The 20,933-nt window shown below is 39.3% G+C and overlaps 1 protein-coding gene across 1 annotated transcript in view; it reads right to left on the bottom strand.

The window, feature by feature from the left end:
- The window catches only part of LOC122814692 (potassium channel subfamily K member 1-like), a 224,405-nt gene that overhangs the window by 74,513 nt on the left and 128,959 nt on the right, over nt 1-20,933 (bottom strand). The window lies entirely within an intron of this gene.

The following is a 20,933-nucleotide window of genomic DNA, read 5'->3' as shown; positions in this document are numbered from 1 at the left end:
GTATGTATGTTGTTTATGTAATTCATACTTGGAGAGTCACTGAAACTGAAGTCAGATTCCTTGTATGCATGCATACTTGGCCAATAAATGTGATTCTGATTCTAATTGTGATCCATAATTGTAACTTTTTTTTTCTTTTGAGTTACTGCTGACTCTTGATTCAGACCTGCAGGCAAAAAATGCTTTCTATTAGGTCTGGTATGCATACCTAAGCATTGTTGTGGGGAGTCCTTGTGCAAAATCTGTCCAATTGATAGTTCTGGGGGGAGGCAAACAGGTCTATATCTGGGCTCCCCCATTTCCTTGTCAACATGTTGAAAAACCTTGGTTCCAGTTTCCACTCATGTGGATACATGAGGTTTCTGCTTAGTTCGTCTGCCAGTGTATTTTGTTTTCCTGGCAGGAATTGAGCTTGTAGATGCACTTGGTAGCTCAGGGCTGTGTTCCACAATGCCATGGCTAGTCTGCACTGGGGGTAAGAATGTGTACCCCCCTGCTTGTTTATGTGCCACATAACAGTGGTGTTGTCCGTCTTTACCATTAATTGTCCTGGAAGAATGTGGCCCTTGAAGGCTGTCAGAGCATTCTGTACAGCTTACATTTCTTTTTGACTGATATGCAGGTGCATTTGACTTGGGTTCCATTTGCCCTGAATGCACTTCTCTGCCAGGTGAGCCCCCCATGCATAGTCTGATGCATCTGTTGTTAGGGTTTGGGCAGCAGGGGGTAGTGTGAATGGTAGTCCCTTGTTTTGGTGGCAGGCCTCTGCCCACCAAAGAAACTCTAGGCATAGGCAAGGTATGATAGGAATCATTGCTTCTAGATCCTGAGAATGTTGACACCATAGGCTTTTTAGATACCATTGTAGTTTCCTCATATGCAGTCTTGCATATGGAATGAGAAGAATGCAGGAGGCCATGAACCCCAAGGCTTGTAGTATTTGCCTTGCAGATAGCAGGGTTTTTGTGGCCACTTGTTTGAAGTAGGTTGTCAAATGAATTTATTTCTCTGGCATGAGGAAAGCCATCTGGGAAGTTGTATTCAAGCTTGCTCCCAGGAATATAATTTGTTGACAGGGTACCAGGTGTTATTTCTTTTCATTTATGGTGTACCCCAGACAAGTTAGCACCCTTTGTACAAAAGCCAGATGATTCAAAAGCATGTCCTGGCTTTCTACCTGAATTAAACAATCGTCCAGGTATGGGTATATCTGAATATTTCTTTGCCTGCAAAATGCAATGACTGGAACTAGCCACTTTGTGAATACCCTGAGCCCAGTATATAAGCCAAAGGGCAGTGCAGAGAACTGATAGTGTGTGTAGCCTGCTTTGAAGCCTAGGTATCTTCCGCAAGATTCCCTGATTGGGATGTGCAGGTATGCTTCCTTTAAATCTAGTGTTGCCAACCAGGCGTATTTGCTTAGTATAGGATGCAACTGGTGAAGAGTCAGCATCTTGAATTTTGGAATCACCAAAAAGGTGTTTAGAGTAGACAGGTCCAGGATAGGACGCCATGAACTGTCTTTTCTGGATACCAGGAAAAGTCTTGAGTAGAAACCTTGTCCTTTTTCCTCTTCTGGTACCAACTGAATAGGCCCCATGCTTAAGAGAGAAAGTACTTGCTTTGGGACCTCTGCCCACTGATTTGGGGGTAGATCTGGCCATCCGCTTGGTGTTGGTAACGTGTGGAAGTGAAATCTGTATCCCTGGGACACTACATTTAAAAATCATTTGTCCTGGGTAATGAGTTCCCAGTTCTTTGCATGAAGAGCAATCTTTCCCCCCAAAGGGGCAGTCAGTTGAGAAGTGCTTGGAAGTTTTAAAAAGACGTCACTGAGGCAGTTTACCATAGGGGGGAGTTTTATTACTCCCAGATTTGGAAGTGGAGCCCTCCCCCCCACTGCTTAGTCCTGTGTGTACCCTGGGACTGAAGCCTGGGAACTCTGCTGGATCTGGGTTTGGACTGAGAAGGTCTGGAAGAGGCAGGAAAGGACAATTCTTGGAAGGCCAATGCCTACTAAACCTTGGAGGTTGTACTTGTAAAAAAAATCTATAACAGTTTGCATAGATTTAGCTTTTTTCTCCATCTTTTTAAGAACAACTTCTGCCATGTTGCCAAACAGGTGGTCCTGGTTTAAGGGAGCATCCAGTAATGTAGCTTTAACATGATGTGGCAAGGATTGCTCCTTAAGCCAAGCATGCCTTCTAAGTACAGACCCAGTTACAGCAGCCCTGCAAGATGCCTCTAGTGAATCAAAACCACATTGCAAAGTATGTTTTCCAACTTGTTCAGCTGACTGCAGTAAATCCTGTAAATCCTTATTTTCAGCACAATCAGGAATCAACATAATTTTCTGTTTAAGCAATCCAATAATATGCTGCTACTTTAACATATGTAACTGGCAGTTTAAGGCCCTGATGGCCAAAGTTGCAGAAGTGTAGACCTTCTTACCCCATCTATCCAGCACCCTGGAGTCTCTATCAGAGGGGGTAGGATTTTTGGCAGTAGTAGCTTTAATGCCCTTGGGTTCCTGTGAAATGGTCTCAGGATCCGCAGTAGGATTTTTAAAAAGGAACTTGTGAGAGTCAGGGACCCTGTAATATCTATCAGGTTTTCTGGGAGCAGGAGGTAAAGAGTCAGGGGCCAAGCTAGATTCCAAAAAGGCATTATCAACAATGTCTAGAACAGGAGGTATGGCTAAAGGTCTGTGCTGGGGCAGTAGTAAGAAATCTCTAAACCTCTTTTTAGAATCAGAGAAATCCTGACTTTCCCAACGAAAATGCTCCCTGAGAGTATGCAAGGTTTCACCACAAGAGAAATCCTCTGGGGGAGAAGCAGAGGGAATATCGTCCTCAGCATCAGAATCCTCATAGGTAGATAAGGGTGCATCCTATTCATCAGAGGAAACAGAAAATTCAGAATCCTGGTCAGAAGTATCACAACCAAACTCAGTCCTAGGTCTCTTAGAGGGGGAAGGCTGGCTTCCCCTGATTAAAGTAATAAGGTCTTCAGCCATTCTTATCATTTGCTTTTTAAGCATAGAGGCCTGACCATGCAGTCTGGGCATCAGTTTTTTAGGCATGGTTCGAGTTTTAGGCCTTGAAGTACAAGATGGTGTTGGTTTAATATGCAAGTCAGTAGGCCTGAATACACCCTCAGAAGCCGGTGCCTGCACAGCGGCTCTGGACCCATCCAAGGTAGAGACATCCGCAGGTTCCACAGTTGAAGCATCTCACGGCATACCGGACTCCGAATGGCTCTCAGTAGAGGCCTGCGAATCTGAAGTAGCAGGTATCAGGGGCTGCAAAAGCGCCTCACTGAGTACCAGTGAACTGGCGGCTGGCTTAGGAGAAGCGTCGTCGGCAGCTTTGGACCTAGGCGCCTGTCTCTGTCTTTATCTTTATGTTTTTTCAGAATGTCGGTAGTCGGATGGCTTACTGAAGACATATCAGGATAATTGAACCGAGCACCAAAATATTTAGAAGCAAAAATATACTGACGACGGATAGTTCATGGTTTAAATAAGGCACAAAACCAATAGCGAGGTACATCGTGGTCAGGGTCTAGGCAAGGAATACAGTACGAATGAAAATCTTTATGAGGTATTTGCTATCCATAAGTAATGCAATTATTTACTTTTACTGACATCGGTTTAGAGCAAGAAAAGGTTTCCCCAATGGGCTTACTTAGCTTTTAGTGGAAGACTTTGGTTCTGAAACTCGAAAAAGAAAATTTCAGGAGTCGGCCAACTGGCACTTGCGAAATGCTTCTGCTTCAGGCACCGCACGGCAAGAAAGACTGATGTAATGGTGTCAGCTGCATGTTTTATACCCCTGATGACCTGGCATCATGGAAGAAGGGACAGCAACCGATGCAGGACCCAAGAATTTGTTAATCAGGCTGACTGAGAGCTACTGCAAGCAGATAACCCAAATGTGATGACTGCAACAGTGAAACACGAAGAACATCCAAAGTTACCACTTGATTAAAACCATCTGGTAGCAATTAACCATCCATTGCAATACATGTTAACCCTATATTACCTAACAGTAAACAATTCATAAAAAACATTACATAACACATTACTAAAATCAAAGTGCAAGTGCTCTATTTTTTAATACAGGAACTAAAGAAATGTATTCATTCATACCAGGTGGGAATACTGCTCCTAGTTTTAACTGCCATCTTAATTCACAGTTAGAAATTCTGTTACTCCAATCCTCTCCCATAGGATCTTTCCCTATTATTTCCAAAATCCCAAATTTAAAACTGACTTGTCCTTAACATGTGATTGTGTGTTTGCTCATATATACACTTCCTGAGCACTCTCTCTGTTTTACCCACGTAAAATCCTTTGCACCCAGAACATATACACAAATATACAAGTCCCTTACTGTTACAATTCCCATTCACCAAATGGACTCTGGTCTGAAACTCTCCTACCATAGCATTTGTTCCCTCCAGGATGTGTGAACAATATTTACATGCTCCACATTTTTGAGTACCTTTTTCTCCAAGTTTAAGGGGCAAGGGGTGTTCAAACAGATGTTTCGTATTGTGTCCTACTTTATACACAAATTTAGGTGAAGTGCCGAATAAGTTGTGCACCTCAGTATTCCCTTCCATGATTACCCAGTTCTTAGAGATAATATTCCTCACCTTGTGTCCAAAATTGCCATAGCGAGTAACCATGGCTTTAAAAAAATCTTTACTATCTTTTTTCTTACTAGATTCCACCAAAATCTTGTCATTTCCAAGTAAAGGTAAGAATTTTGTCCCCCATCCCTTAAGAATCTCTTCCCCCAGAGGGAAAACATTTCTTCTGGGTAACCCCTATCCAAAAACATCTGTGTGAAATACTCCAACTCATGCTTCAAATCATCTAACATAGAACACATTCTTTCCCCTTGGATCATCTGCCCTCTCACCAAATTTTTCTTGGTATACCAGAGATGTCTACTGTCATAAGCTAAAAGCTATTAGAATATGTGGGTTTACGGTACACCCTTGATGTAAAAATTCTCCTGTCCCTATCTATTGCAAGGGTAACATCCAAATAATCAATATTATCAGGAGAAAAAGTATGTGTAAACTTAAAATAGGGACACACTTGATTAATGTAAACATAAAGATCATGTGCTACCCTATCACCCTTCCAGAGAACAAACACATTGTCCAAATAACAGAGGTATAAAGACCATTCCTTCTCAAAGCCAGAGGGAAATATAAATTTATTTTCCCAGGTCGCCATGACAAAATTAGCAAAAACAAGGGCAATGCTAGACCCAATGGCTACACCTTTAAGTTGTCTAAAATATTCATTTTCAAAAATAATATAGTTATTTAGAATTACTTCCACAACTTCCACTACAAAATGAGTCAACCCTGGATCTAAGTGACTATAATCCAAGATAGCCTCACGAAAAAAATCAATACCAACATCAGGGGAGATAGAGTTGAATAGATCTACAACATCAATAGTTGAGAACCCCTTAGAATCACCACAAAATTTATTTTTAATTCTCGTTAGAAAATCCCACGACTCAATAAGCACATGTGGTATGGGGCGCATAGAATTCTTTAATATTCAATCCACAAAAATGCCCAAAGAGTAAAATGAACTGTTGTGGGCCAATACTATCAACCTATATGGGGGTGTTCTATACTCTTATGAACTTTGGGGGTGTCAAAAACTGTGAGAATATAGGGGTGTTCAGTCACCAAAATGTTATATACCTCCTCGTTAATGACCCCCTGAAGCAAACTGTTTTCAATAAAAAGCTGTATTCTCCTATGTGAAATATTAATTTGGTTAAGAGAAATGGTTACATACTAATCTGTGTCATTTAACAAGTTAGCTATATCATTAGAATAGTCATTTCTTTCCACTATGACATTCCCTCCCCCCTTATCCAGTTTCATAACTATTAAGTGGTCCATTGTTCTCAATTTTCCTAATAATTCATCCTCATCTTTCATGAGGTGGTAGAACTTGTCATTTTGGGAATGGAATGCCTGGTAGATCTCTCTAGTACATACTTTTTCAAAACTTCCCAAGGTTGGGTGAAAGGAGGGATTAAACACACTTTTCTTCCTAAATGTCTCTAGTCTGTCAGCCCTAGTAGTGTCCTTAAAGAATAATTCAAAGTTCAATTTTCTCAAATAAATCTTTCAAAAAGGGAAAAATGTGTTTGAGTGATCGTCTCATCCGTATAATTGTAAATATTAAACCCCTTGTAACTCGACCACTTCCCCTTCTTGAAAAGTATTTAATACCTGTTGCTCCTGTTGTTCCTCCAAATCGTCCTCAGACCCCTTTGTCTTTGCCCCTTGGGGGTCATGTATGGGCTTAAAAAATTAGCGTTGTTCTGAATTCTGTTAAAAATTCTCTCAGACCTTCTCAATATATATATATATATATATATATATATATATATATATATAGATTCACTTCAGATTATTGAATTATCAAAAACTTGAAACCCATATGGTCGAGACCATATGACGAGTTTTCGGACCCCCCTACTTAAATATACCAACTCCAAGATCGCACTACAGCGAAGAAAAGGGAAATCTCCCATTCCGAGCTGTATGCAGAAACACAGAACGGGAGGTTTCCCATGTAATCCCTGTCATGCGATCTAGGAGATCATACATGTAAGTATTAGATGTTGTGGGGGGTGCAGGGGGGGCTTGCCTTAATGTTTTATTTTTATTCACTTTAGATTTTCGAGTTTCCAAAACCTCGATCATATGGTCTCGACCATATGGGTTTCAAGTTTTTGGTAACTCGATAATCTGAAGTCTATATATATATATATATATATATATATATATATATATATATATTATATATATATATATATATATATATATATATATATATATATATATATATATATATATATATATATATATATATATATATTATACATACATATATATATATATATATATATATATTATACATACATATATATATATATATATATATATATATATATATATATAGATGGATCTAGGACACTTGCTCGAAAAAGCAAGTGTCCGAATCCATATATACCGATCACAGTTTAACGAAAGCGCTTTAATCGAAAAAGCGCTTCCATTAAACTGTGAAAAAAAAAACATTAATTAAATGTTTTTGCAGGGGGGCTTCGCCCCCTGCACCCCCCAATGTGAGGCGCCGTGCCCCCCATACCCCCCTACTTAAATATTCTCTCTCCAAGGTCGCTCTACAGTGGAGTAAAGGAATATTCCCTTACTCGCACCGCAGTGCAACTGGCACACCACTCACACATACCCGAAATTGCTGCTTCGATGAACAGCAATTTCGAGTATGTGTGAGCACAAATTTGACTTTTGGTGAAAGTTAAATTCACACAAGTGTCCGGGTTCCATATATATATATATATATATACATATAGATATATATATATATATATATATATATATATATATATATATATATATATATATATATATATATATATATATCTATACACACACACACAGACAGACAGACACATCCAACACTCACACTCATACTCCCACCTCCCTACTCTAACCCACACACACAACTTACAAAACACGCATACACTCAATTACCTTCACTTCCGTAAAACATCTCGACTCATACACTTCCCATCCCATAGCTGACATGCATAAGCGCAAATTCGAGATATTTGAGTTTGTGCTTATGCAGATTCACACTTATGGGTTTTCGACTTTACAGTCTCGAGTTACTGAATTTCGATCATTCAGTAATTCAAGATTGTGAAGGGGAACCATATATATATATATATGTGTATATATATATATATGTGTATATATATATATATATATATATATATATATATATATATATATATATATGTATATATATATATATATATATATATATATATATATATATATATATATATATATACACATGTACATAAAAATAATAAAATACAGACACATATGGATCAATATAGCTCTACATGCATACCCATAGTTGTACCTTAAAGCACCAAAAGTTGATGTATTATGAAAAATATGCAGATTTTATTTCATGCTAAAACAAAAGGCAGGGATACAGACCTTTTAAAAAAAAAAAAAAAGGAAAAACACAAACAATTGTTTTCCAAAAGTTGCAGACCCCACACAAACAGGGCAACAATTATTACAAAACAGTCCAATAACTCATTTCTGAATTGGAAAGAAGCAGGAATCAAAGTCAATAGCATACAAGATACTCTGATGAAGCTTCTCCACCCTCTGGATTCCAACATAAGAAGGGCTTCTTAGAGTAGCCCACAATAATTCTTCTTTACTTTAGGTCCAGCCAACCATTCCCAGTCTATAAGAGGCTAACTGTTCTAGATTGTTAAGGCTAAAGCTACATAGTGCCATCATATCAAGTAGACATCAGGCACAATGATTCACATTCCTGGTGAACTCCATGAACACAACTACACCACCATCAAGCTGATTCATCTTGTTCCTTGGTTAGTGGGTCATATCAATGCCATAGCAGCAAGAAAGGGGTGAACATTCTAGCTTTTGTCTGTCTTTAAAATGGAATCATCAGCCACCCAATAACTTTTGTTTCATGTTTCTCCTCAGAAAATCTTCAGGGGTTAGCTGTGAATGGATGGGCTTTCCACTTCACACTGTACACAAGACTGAGTAAGTTGAGGCAGTGATGCAAAAGTCATATTTTAAGCTGCTGCAAATGGTCAGATTTTAGTATTTTCTCATCAGTAAAGTCATGATGTGCCCAGTTTGTAGCAGTTCCAGACAGTAAAAATACCACAAAAACTGAAGAGAACTGAAGATTATTTATTCCAGCTAACAGGTGTATATGCATGGTTCACATTCTATTCAGGACTGCAGTTCAGCTTTCATTAGGCAAATTAAGATCTACAGGGAAGGCACCACCAACATAATAAGCAGGGTTCATCCTAAATAATAGACCCTAGTCATAGGTTCATAGGTAGGTACAAGGCTATCGGCCCAAGGGCCTAAGTAAGCCTAGCCAACAAGGTTCCCTGGCTTACGCCACCCAAGAAAGTTAATTTCCTGTGCCCCTGTCAAGCAGAGCCACAGAAGTGATCCCCTGGGTGTATTTCCTATTTCATTCAGTGGATTGCTTTGGAACCCACAACAACTGTAGCATATAGAAGGTTCACTTTTAATAAGCTTTTATTTATTTTTACTCCATGCAAAACACTCTTCGGCTGCTATGTAACTGATGAAAATAAAATCTGTGCAAATATGATACTGAAATCCTTAACTCCTTGTTGTCAGGATGAGACAGCATTTTTATTCTTTTACTGTTAGTTTATCAGTTTACTAACAAAATGTCTTGGCATCCTGGATATTGAACATTTTAAATACTGAGCATAAACTTATGTGGTCATTCTGCCATGGACAGAGGTAGTCTACATCAAAATCGTAAAGCACTTCTTGCATCCAAACATTAAATAAAGATACAACATTCAAGTCATTTCATATGAATCTGTGCTAAGCAGTGTTCAGACTGATGGCAAGTTAATCAGAGATCATAAACAAACTCTACAACAGAAGGAAGAAACTGTTGCAAAAGAGAGTAAAATCCCATGAGTGGAGAAGCTCCCTGATCAGCCTCAGTAAGAAGCTGAGATCCCTTATAAGATCCTCTGAAGCTAGTTACAAAAACAAAATTGCCACTGATCCTAAGGGCAACCACAAAGCATTCTATAGCTATGTCAAGAATCTCAATGGCAACACCCAGATCTGCTCTGAGTTACAGCACAACAACAAGAAAATTACAGAACCAACTGATACTGCCAACATCCTGGCAGATAGGTTCAATGCTAACTTTACCCCCCTCTCACCCACTAAAGGGCCCATATCTACACAGGAAGAATGCAGAGTCCCTGTAATCACATCTATGCAGGTAAAAGCTGCACTCTATAAAACCAAAAACATAGCATCCATGGGACCGGACAACATCCCAGGCTGCGTTTTACACGAACTTCAGAACGAACTGGCTCCCCACCTAAGCACCATGTTCAATCATAGTCTCACATCAGGCTTTGTGCTCACTGAATGGTACACAGCAACAGTTATCCCACTCCACAAAGGGAGAGCCACCATTGATCCTGGGAACTATCGTCCTATTAGCCTGAAGAGCCTGCTCTGCAAAGCCATGGAATGTATCACCATGGAACTCATACACAAAGACATTGGTAACCTCCAAACTCTGGACCCCACCCAGTTCGGGTTTGTGAAAGGCAGATCATGCCTTCTGAACCTGATCGACTTCTTTGAGGCAGTCACCAAAGCCATAGACGAGGGTAAGGTGGTTCACACACCCTATCTTGACCTCGCCAAGGCTTTCGACACCATTCCTCCATTCTGGAATTATAGCTAAACTCACTAAACTAGGTATAAATCCCTACATCACAAGATGGGTTGCCAACTGTCTCACTGACACAACCCACACTGTAAAAGTTGCAGACTCCAAATATGACTTCAAACCAGTGACAAGTGAAGTACCACAGGGTTCAGTCCTGGGACCTCTCCTGTTTGGTATCTCCTTCTCTGAAGTACAGGCTAAAACAGAAGGCCTCTGGCTAATGAAGTTTGCAGATGATTGCAAACTAGGAGCCACAGTCAAGTCCCCAAATGATGTGGACATCCTACAGAAGGCCTCACAGAGACAGATGCCTGGTTTCAGAGGCATGGCCTCAAGCTCAATGCCAAAAAGTGCATTGTCATCCCCTTTGGTAAAAACTCTGTACCCATGAGCTAACACATAAACGGCAGTCTACTTAACGCCAAATGTGTGATAAGAGACCATAGGACCCAGGTAGACATTACTCTCTCCTTTGATAATCACATCGCCACAGTAGTCAGGAAATCCTTCTATGTGGCACACCTCATCACAAAAGGGTTCTCATCCAGGAAAAAGGAGGTCATTGTTCCCCTCTACTTGGCACTTATTAGACCCATTATAGAGTACAATGTCCCTTTTGGAATGTACCTCACAAGACATCTGCAGCAGCTGGAAAGGCCACAGAAGTACCTCATAAAGAGTATTACTGGCCTCAAACAGATGCCCTACACTGACTGTCTCAAAAAACTCCAGCTTTACTCTGTAGTATATCGCCTACTCCAAGGAGATCTCTGCCTAACATATAAAGCTATGTTAAACCCAGAGCTGTTGGACATGCTACACCTAAAGAAATCCCAATCCCTTCGAGCTACATGCTCTAGGAACTCAAACCTTTTCACCACAATAAACAGGACATGCTGGAGGGATAGATTCTTGTCCCAGAGACTTCCAATACTCTGGAACAAGCTACCCATCTATGTCAAGCAAAGTTCCTCATTAGCACTCTTCAAGAAAAATCTTGATGGGTGGATGGGAAATCGGAACTATACCCCGGGGATCACTTTGATGGCTCTGCTCAACAGGGGCACAGGAAATTAACTTTATTGGGTGGCGTAAGCCAGGGAACCTTGTTGGCTAGGCTTACTTAGGCCCTTGGACTGATAGCCTAGTACCTACCTATGAACCTATGAATTCCACCTGTCTGAGCCCCTGATTGCCTGCATACAGCAAAATCTTCTACAGTGCACAAACCCTGAAGCATGCTAACAATTGCATCTGTAATGTTGCATTTCTAACCTCTGGTTTTACATTTCTTTTCTATACTGGCCATCCTGAGTATATTAGTAATGTTACAGTGCAAATCATAAGTGCTAGGAGTTTCTTCCTTCCTGATTAACAAACCCAGGGATTTAAAACTTGAAGAACTGTTGAACCCTGAAAAAAAACTACCATTTTAGCAGGACAGCAAAAAGATTTCATGAAGCCAGTCATTTCCCTGGAGAAGTTTTTATTCATCTGAAACATCATGCTTGCAGCTCTGCTGGAACACACAAATAAAATTACCCAGATCACCCAAGTTGGAATAGCAGCACAGGTACCTGATGGACCTAGAGTATGGTGAGAGAGAAATGACAAGGCTCAGCCTCATACCTCTCAACCTTTTAGTGCAGTAATGACGAACCTTTTGGGCTCGGCGTGTCAAAAATGTGGAAAATGCTTATCTTGACTCTGCTGGTTTGTCACCCCCACCCCCCACAAACAAAAGAGAAACAATTCTTACATATTCATTTATTTAAAAAAAATACAGTCCAATTGTGTGCTGCTATGTATTATAAAAGAAAAATCAGTGACTTACAATAGAGAAAATGATACGCTCACTGATAATTGTGCTTAAAATAGTACATCAAAAAATTACCCTACTTTTAATAGTAATTTTGAATTGAACTGGAAAAACAGGGAATACACTGCATTTGATTAGCATCAATTAATGATTTTTTTTATTGCTGGGTTGTAAGTGCAGGGTCACATATTTTTTGTATTTTTGTTCATTCAGTTTCCTTGGTAACTCGGGTGTTGGTGAATGCTGGTGTGTCACCCAAAACATTATGGTGTGTCATCTTTGACATGCATGTCATAGGTTAGCCATCACTGTTTTAGTGCAAGAAATCTAGACAAAGCCTAACATAAAGGGGGGGGGGGACAAACGCCCAAAATTGGGGGCAGATTGTAAATGCTGCTTTTATAAACTTTAAAAGTTGCTAGAATAAAAGCATGCGTCTTGGTATGTATTTTTTTCTGAAGGAAATAAATTCTGAAACTCAAATGTATTATTGCCATTATTTAGTGACATCAACTCTCAGATCACCCCAGTAATTTGCCAGAAAACCACAGATTTTGTGAGGAGCTGTAGTTTTTGTGGTAAAGGGTTTGATTCCCTCAGCTCTCATTTGCCTTCAGTGTGACCTTGAGCAAGTCACTTAACCAGGCAGTGCTCCTGAGTCAACCTAAAAAGGGACTGCATGTCCAGTGAGCCTACCTAGTTCACAGGTTGTTAATAGGTTAATGACCACTAAGGCCATTACAAGCCTAGCCGCGCACCCTAAACCATTTGGATCCCTGAGTATCATGGACATCTATAAGGATGCGGGCATGTTAGTAGGGAGGTACTAATGATTTGTAGGGTGGATTGGGGTAAAACATTTCTTATTGGTGACCTCAGTCCATAAGGGACATGGGGCTAGACTGGGGTAAATTTATGATTTCCCATCCAATTCTAAAGGTTTCATTTGGATAGGGTCAAAGATGAACTTTTTTTTTTACACAGATGAGGAGCCTATTCCATAGTGTGGTAGCCTTTGGGACACATATCTGTCCCTCCAGCATGTTCTGTTTATGTAACAAGCGTAGCTCAAATCCCTGAATCTAATGCTTCTGGTGCTGGTTGTTTGCACATGTGCAACAGATCCATCAGGGCTGGATCTGAGAAAACTCTAAGCCAGGCAAAGATCCCCCTCTCAGCCATCTTGTAGGAGACTGAATACAGTGGCAGAGCCTGAAGTTTCTTGTAAGAAACCTTTGTGGTCAACAGATGGGCATTTATTATTATTATTATTTTATTATTATTATTACTACTAGCTTTCTTGTATCAGGATCACAGATATACAACACCAACCCTTGCACTAGAAAAAAGCCACTTGATAACAGCCAGATGTAGTACTGTGATTGGGTTACTATATACTGCAACAATAATTCCCCAATCATAACACTTGGCATTTGCCTTGTGTTTTGGATCTACCACGAATGATGTCACTGCATAGTAAATGTCACCCTACTGCACTTCAATTATAAATTAAACAGAATTAATTCAATTTCATCAGTTGCCAAAATATACTTAAAGCAAGACATTATGAATGTTTTCTATGATATCTTTACAAGTATATATTAATGATGAAAAAAAAGAAGTGTAGTATTTATAGAGAATTTGCAAGCAATGTAAAGCGTTCTAAACTTTTAAGCTTGCTTTATCCTAGATATGTGTGGTTAACATATCTGAACATTAAGACAGCACTGATGGAATTTGAATGTTGCACTGGGATCGTAACAGAGCATTTACTTAGGACAAATTCTTGTACTTCTATCCAGCAATACATCATGCCCTATGTAATTAGTTCTGTGGGCTTACTGCACACTGGTGTTACATTTCACAGCTCTTTGTGCATTATACTTCATAATGAAATGGTGACCTCACCAGTGGTTAAAAAAATTACCTGGAAAGAAGTACTGCAGTGTATAGGCAGATTGTCAGCATTTATTAAGTTCATATACCTCTTCAGGATTTCCCTAATATTTAGTTTTGTTTCCAACTCGAAGCAAAATTCAAATTCACAACGTTTTCCATGTGCCATCTAAAGTTTTCAATACAACCTACAACTCTAACTACAATATATACCGTTTGTAATATTTCTTCTTCCTGCTCAAAATAATGAAGCTATTTCCTAACTTCCTCTGCTTCAGTGTCAGCTGCCGATGCCCTCCCCATTTATACTTGCAAGGTAACCTGAAATGAAGGGCCCCTTCTAAGAAGCAGAGTAAGAGAGTCAGAGAAAAAGGATACAGACTGACAATATTCTTGTTTTCATTGCTTCAACAGTCAGGGCATGAGTGAAAAAAAACAGCACATGCAGCAGAGATCATTTTAAGAAATATATTATGTATAAGCCTGTGTGTCAACTGATAAATCTTGTGGCATATGGCTGCCTCTTCAAAAGTCTGCAGATCAGATAAAGAGTCACTAACAATTTGTTGACATGACTGGAATTGCATTAGAAGATGTTACTGATTTCAGTTCCATTCCAAGAACAAGCTGTTCTAAGTCCCTCCCACTAGTAGCACTAAAATTGAACATGCGCTTTGTTTTTCTGCATTTCATCATGCATAATTAGTTAATGCAATATTCTAATATGGTGATACGTTCTGTGCCCTCAGTTACACCTTTAATACAGGATAGAGCTCCTCCTTATCTTCTTTCATTCTTGTTCTTCCAGTTTATGTATTAAATGTCAAGGAACATGAATCTTCCCTATTAAATGTGTTGCAATCACCTTTAAGCCGTAAGAAGTGACATAAGTATATAATTTCATATGGGAAATATGCACAAAAGTTATATGAGATATAAGCCCAATGGATAAATTCCCTCATATTCAAGATAAGACCATCAGAAATGCAAAAACTGTCACTCCAGATTACATTGCCACAATGGTTACTAGACGATCATATGAAAAGGTTTAACATGATTTGTACAAAAGATCGGGAACACTAAAAGAAGATTAAAAATATGACATGGTGACACATAATGCAGTTTTTATACATTGAGGAAGAAAATGTAGTTGTTTATGAGTCTTTCCCAACATGCAGTTCTGTCATAATGCTTATGCATGGCCCTGGAGGAAAAGTACCTGACAAGAGGGCAGCTGTACTCTGTAATTATTGAAGGAGTCATCCTGTATTTATACAGCACCTCATACACCAAACCAAGGTGTAGCCCTTCATCAAAACTTTAGAGGAAGAAAAGTAAATGCTACTGTATGAGATGGGTTTGGTGTAATGGTTAAGGATGTGACGATAGCTTGTACTGCCAGCTATGCCAGGAGAAGTGGGGCAATGGATGTGCAAGATGCAGCAATGCTAGCTGGAATTTAGTAAAGAATTATATATCTCTACTTTCCCCATTAGCTAAAATAATGGAAAAGTGCATCCACAGACAGTTACTAGACCACCTACTCCAGGACAATTTATTGGCCAAATCTCAACATGGCTTCAGGCCTTTCCACAGTACAACTGCACTCAGCATCAATAAAAACTGTAATAACAATCTTCTCTCTTCAGCACTTTTCATCAACCTTTCAAAAGCATTCGACATGGTCAACCACTACTTACTTCTCAATATTCTAAAATCCTTCCCTCTGGACACAAAGACTGTAAAATGGTTCCAGTCCCACCTTTATAATAGACAGCAGGCAGTGCTATGGGACAACAACCTCTCATCCCATATCCCAGTTACCCTAGGTGTTCCTCAGGGCTCTATATTGGGCCCCCTCCTTTTCTCAATATTTATCAATGACCTCAACCTAGCTATTCCTTTAACTAACTGTGTACAATATGCAGATGATTCGACAATAATCTGTTCAGCTAAATCTGAATCCCAACTGCAGACTCTAACTCAGGCAATGTTCAATAAAACAGAAAATTGGTTTCTACAACGCTGCCTCCGCTTGAACCCCAAAGAAACAAACTCCTCCTCTTCACTCCTACCCGTAAATCACTCCCAATGAGCTTTTCAGTCTTATCCAATAATGGTACACTCTTATCTCCCGATCCAACAACTAAACTTGTAGGGGTAACCATTGATAACAACCTGAACTTTGAAACCCATATCAACAATACCATAAAAACTGTCAACAGTAAACTAGGCCCCCTCTATAGGATAAAACCCTTTCTCTCCCCACTAGCCAGAACCACTATTGCCTATTCCCACCTTATCTCCACACTTCTCTATGCTTCTTCCATATATACCTTATCTCCACACTTCTCTATGCTTGTTCCATATATACTAACATTTTCAAAAAATAACCTTAACAAGCTAGCCAATGCCATATGCTACAATAACATTGCCAGATTTGCTACTGCTTCCTCCTTTAGGACCCATCACTGCCATAATCTGAAACAATTTTGCTGGTTAGAGCTTCTGAATCAGATTCACTTTAAACAACTCACCATTGCGCACAAAACCCTTTTCCAACCTACCAATACCCCAATACTTGCTAATCTCATTACCCAATATAAGAACCTTTCAACTTTACGCTCATCTAATAAACTACTTGTATCAACATGTAAATCTAATAGCATGGCAGGAGATGCTCTGTTCTCAAATGCAGTTGGAAAGTATTGGAACAAACTCCCCCATGAACTCACATCACTGTCTTCATTTACACTTTTTAAACACAATCTGAAACTCTATCTTAAAACCCATTGGTTATGTCCCTGTACAAATCCAGACTAATCTCAGACTATATCCCAAATACCCTCTCTTAAGACCTAATTCCTGCTCTATCTGTGTCTTTTTAGATCAAGACTTATCCTTGGCAAAAACATATCTTATCCTAATAGAGATAATTTAAAATACCTAGTTAAATACTTCTGCATATAACTCTAAAGCATCCTACCTAAGGCAGGCAACAAGTATTGTTTAAACTGTGAGCATTGCTGAACTGTTGAAACTTGAAGTATGTATTTGTTTAATAATTACTTTCTAGTTACGAATGAAGTCTTGTACATAAAGTCTAAAACATATTATCTAATGCTTGTAACATGTTTTTTGTATAAACTGTGAAGATTCCTGAAGTGTTTAAAATTTGTAGTATTTAACTGTATAACAACTAGCACCTGTATGTTAGTAGTCTAGTAATCTCTTGGAGCTTATCTCCCCAGGACTCTACTGAAAATGGACATAAATCCAATTAGACTATCCCGGTCAAGAAATGTTAAAAATAATTATAGTAAAAAATAATATCATTTGCATATCAAACTGATTTGTGCAGATGCTTGTGTTTAAAAATGTATTTGTAAAGTTGCTGGTGTTAAAATGTATCAATAGTGTACCCTGCTGGAAAGAAAATAAGTGTACTTGCATTATTGTAACTGAATTAAATGTATATGTTTTAACAGAGGATACTGGAAGAGAAGAGGTTATTCACAATCCATTTGCAGCAAACTTTGAAAAAAATAGTTGAAATTAAATAGGCCATATAGATTGTACCTTACAGTTCTGGTTGCAGCCAGAGACAAAATGTCTGGGAAAATATTAGGAACCCTTCTTTATCATCACTAGCAGGGAGCTAATTGCTACTGTGGAAGGGTAGAGGGTTGAAATTGTTTCATGACTTCCAGCAGCTGCAGCAGATCTGAGCAAAGCTCTATCTGTGTTTATAGTTAACACATAGGTGCTACATCCTGACAGCTTCTACCAATGAGGGCTGCATGGGAACCAGAAGTCAGATGACCAGACGTAAGTAATGTCATTCTGTACACAGATAATGTTTTAATATTAGAGGAGACTGAAGTCTCAGGAGCAGTCTGTTCTTGGAATCTGACAAAGGAGGAAATAACTGTGGCCACTACTGAACCATTTGTACTAATATTAATTTCACTCAATACAATTGGGTATCCTTTTAAGAGCCTTATAGTAAATGACTGCTGGCAGTGAATCTACCTTATAGTCTGGGCAGAGTTGGTAGACCGGCTGTGTCAGGTGTGTGTGTGTGTGTGTGTGTGTGTGTGTGTGTGTGTGTGTGTGTGTGTGTGTGTGTGTGTGTGTGTGTGTGTGTGTCTGTGTGTGTGTGTGTGTGTGTGTGTGTGTGTGTGTGTGTGTGTGTGTGTGTGTGTGTGTGTGTCAGGTGTGTGTGTCAGTGTGTGTGTGTGTCAGGTGTGTGTGTCAGTGTGTGTGTGTGTGTGTGTGTGTGTGTCAGGTATGTGTGTGTGTGTGTGTGTGTGTGTGTGTGTGTGTGTGTGTGTGTGTGTGTGTGTGTGTGTGTGTGTGTGTGTGTGTGTGTGTGTGTGTGTGTGTGTGTGTGTGTGTGTGTGTGTGTGTGTGTGTGTGTGTGTGTGTGTGTGTGTGTGTGTGTGTGTGTGTGTGTGTGTGTGTGTGTGTGTGTGTGAGTGTGTGTGTGAGTGTGTGTGTGAGTGTGTGTGTGTGCATGTGCCCGTAAGCATATCAAATCTCAAAGACTGTGTGTGTCAACTACTTGGGACTTTCACGGAGAGGGTGCTGCAGGACTTGGCTTGGACACTCAGCTACAGCTGTGCCAGTGGGGAAACTTACTGGCGAGAAACAAAGAGAGATACCCAGACCCCAGGCTGTGTGTGTTCCCTTTGTGTTCTTAAGGGAAATTGTGCTTGATTCAGAGAGGTCTGCATCTGGAAATACTGAGTGTATCCATTTGTATTCCAACTGAACATCCCTATCCAGTGTCAGTAGTGAAGATTCAGGCTCCTTGATTACTGGCCCAAAGTGGAGACATCACAAGGTCTTAACCTGATAGAAACAAGGTACAGGGATTGATTCTGACCTGAGATTATTGGCTAGGCTTTAAATACCCATTCAGGGCAAGATATTCTAGTATTCACCCAATAACCTTATCAGTGTACAAAAATGTGAACAAACAGAAACAAACTCACCCAGCCATAATGAAACATAAATATGAATTCAGGCTCCAGATAAGGGCTTTTTGTTCCACTCAGTATGTCATTTCCATCTACTGGATATGTTAAACTATCCAACCTGTTTTAAGTACAAGTGTCTACTAATTAGATCTCTGTTCCTATGTACAGTCCTACAGAGACCCTGAGGATCATGGGTAATCATGTATTAGCTCTTGTTTCTATAGATTTATTTTTCCTCTAGTCATTTTCCACAGACATCTCAGCATATACAGTGCCATCATGTAACTGATGAATGTGCATGTCTCTACATGTACAAGAAGGGCTAGTCATCTCTGTATGCGCACAAGAAGGGGTATTTACCTTTGTAGAGTGGTAGTTACCAGCAGTGGCAAATAAGTTACAGAATTTAAAAAAATGGGAAGATCATTATTCTATACCCTGCTGGAAAATGAACATTCTTCAGTAGGGTAGAATGTACATGGACAGCTTGATCCAAAGAAGTCTGTAATTTTATGGGAATATATTAAATCAACATGAATCATGGATGGGAAAAATGGCCACCATCTTTTTGTAATTAGCTTACTGTATTCTCCTCTGTAATATGCTCTCTGGTCTGAGAATGAAATTGGTCATGTGTGATCAGTGCTCTACCCCAGTTAATAAATTCAAATAAAATAAATCTAGTTCATACTCGCTAAATACAGCTTAAGAAATGTGAAAAAAAATAAAACTGAACTAATGAAAGTAACTGCAGTGGCTGTTACAAGGACGCATCATTTTCTTCCCCTTACTAAGAGCAGAATTCATAATTATCAAACATGGAAAAGAATATAAAAAAGAAAAAATCTTTAATACCATAAGTAACAAAAAGTAACTACAGTTCCTGGAGCAACAACAGTTACAAGGACATGCTATTTCCCTTCCCCTCATATGTAGAGTAGAAAAAAATAACAAAACTAAGACAAGTAACTGCAGCACCAGTTGTGTCCACAACATGTGTGTGTGTGTGTGTGTGTGTGTGTGTGTGTGTGTGTGTGTGTGTGTGTGTGTGTGTGTGTATAAATATATATATAAACACACACACGTGTATGTATCTATATATCTATTTATATATATGTGTGTGTTTGTGTGTTCGCATATGTGCATATCTGAGTTTCAGTATGAGACATAGTCTGTCTGCCTCTGCATCCCTGTGTCTGTGTGTGTGTGTGTGTGTGTATATAAATATATATATAAACACACACACGTGTATGTATCTATATATCTATTTATATATATGTGTGTGTTTGTGTGTTCGCATATGTGCATATCTGAGTTTCAGTATGAGACATAGTCTGTCTGCCTCTGCATCCCTGTGTGTGTGTGTGTGTGTGTGTGTGTGTGTGTGTGTGTGTGTGTGTGTGTGTGTGTGTGCGCATGCGCATTTGCACCCACAAGTGCATACTTGAGTTGCTGTGTGTAACATTGTCTCTGTGCCTTATCATGTGCGTGTGTGGGTTATGCGTGTTATGTACATGTGCATACACAGATGTTATTAAATACTTGATAACATATTTTGGATGTAAATACTTACAACAAAACTGTCCATTATAAAAATATAAAAAAAAATCATATGTACTAATAATACAACAAATAGAAAACATTTTTATAGACAGTGCATTTTCAAAGAGCAATAATGCTTTCCAGGAACATTACTCCCCTGTAATGCCCACCCTCCCAGGCATTACTGCTTGCACAATATCTTCAGCCTACTCTGTTAATGCCCACTCCAGCACCATAAGAGGAGAAAACAGGTCTGATGACTCTCATTCTTATCATCCTTGTTTACTCACTAATGTTGAACTGACTT

Source organism: Protopterus annectens, chromosome 1.part1 (genome assembly GCF_019279795.1).
Source record: "Protopterus annectens isolate FY-2018-M chromosome 1.part1, PAN1.0, whole genome shotgun sequence".
NCBI classification, from domain to species: domain Eukaryota; kingdom Metazoa; phylum Chordata; order Ceratodontiformes; family Protopteridae; genus Protopterus; species Protopterus annectens.
Note: the sequence above shows the minus strand (reverse complement) of the source record. Positions and strands in the feature narration are given on the sequence as shown.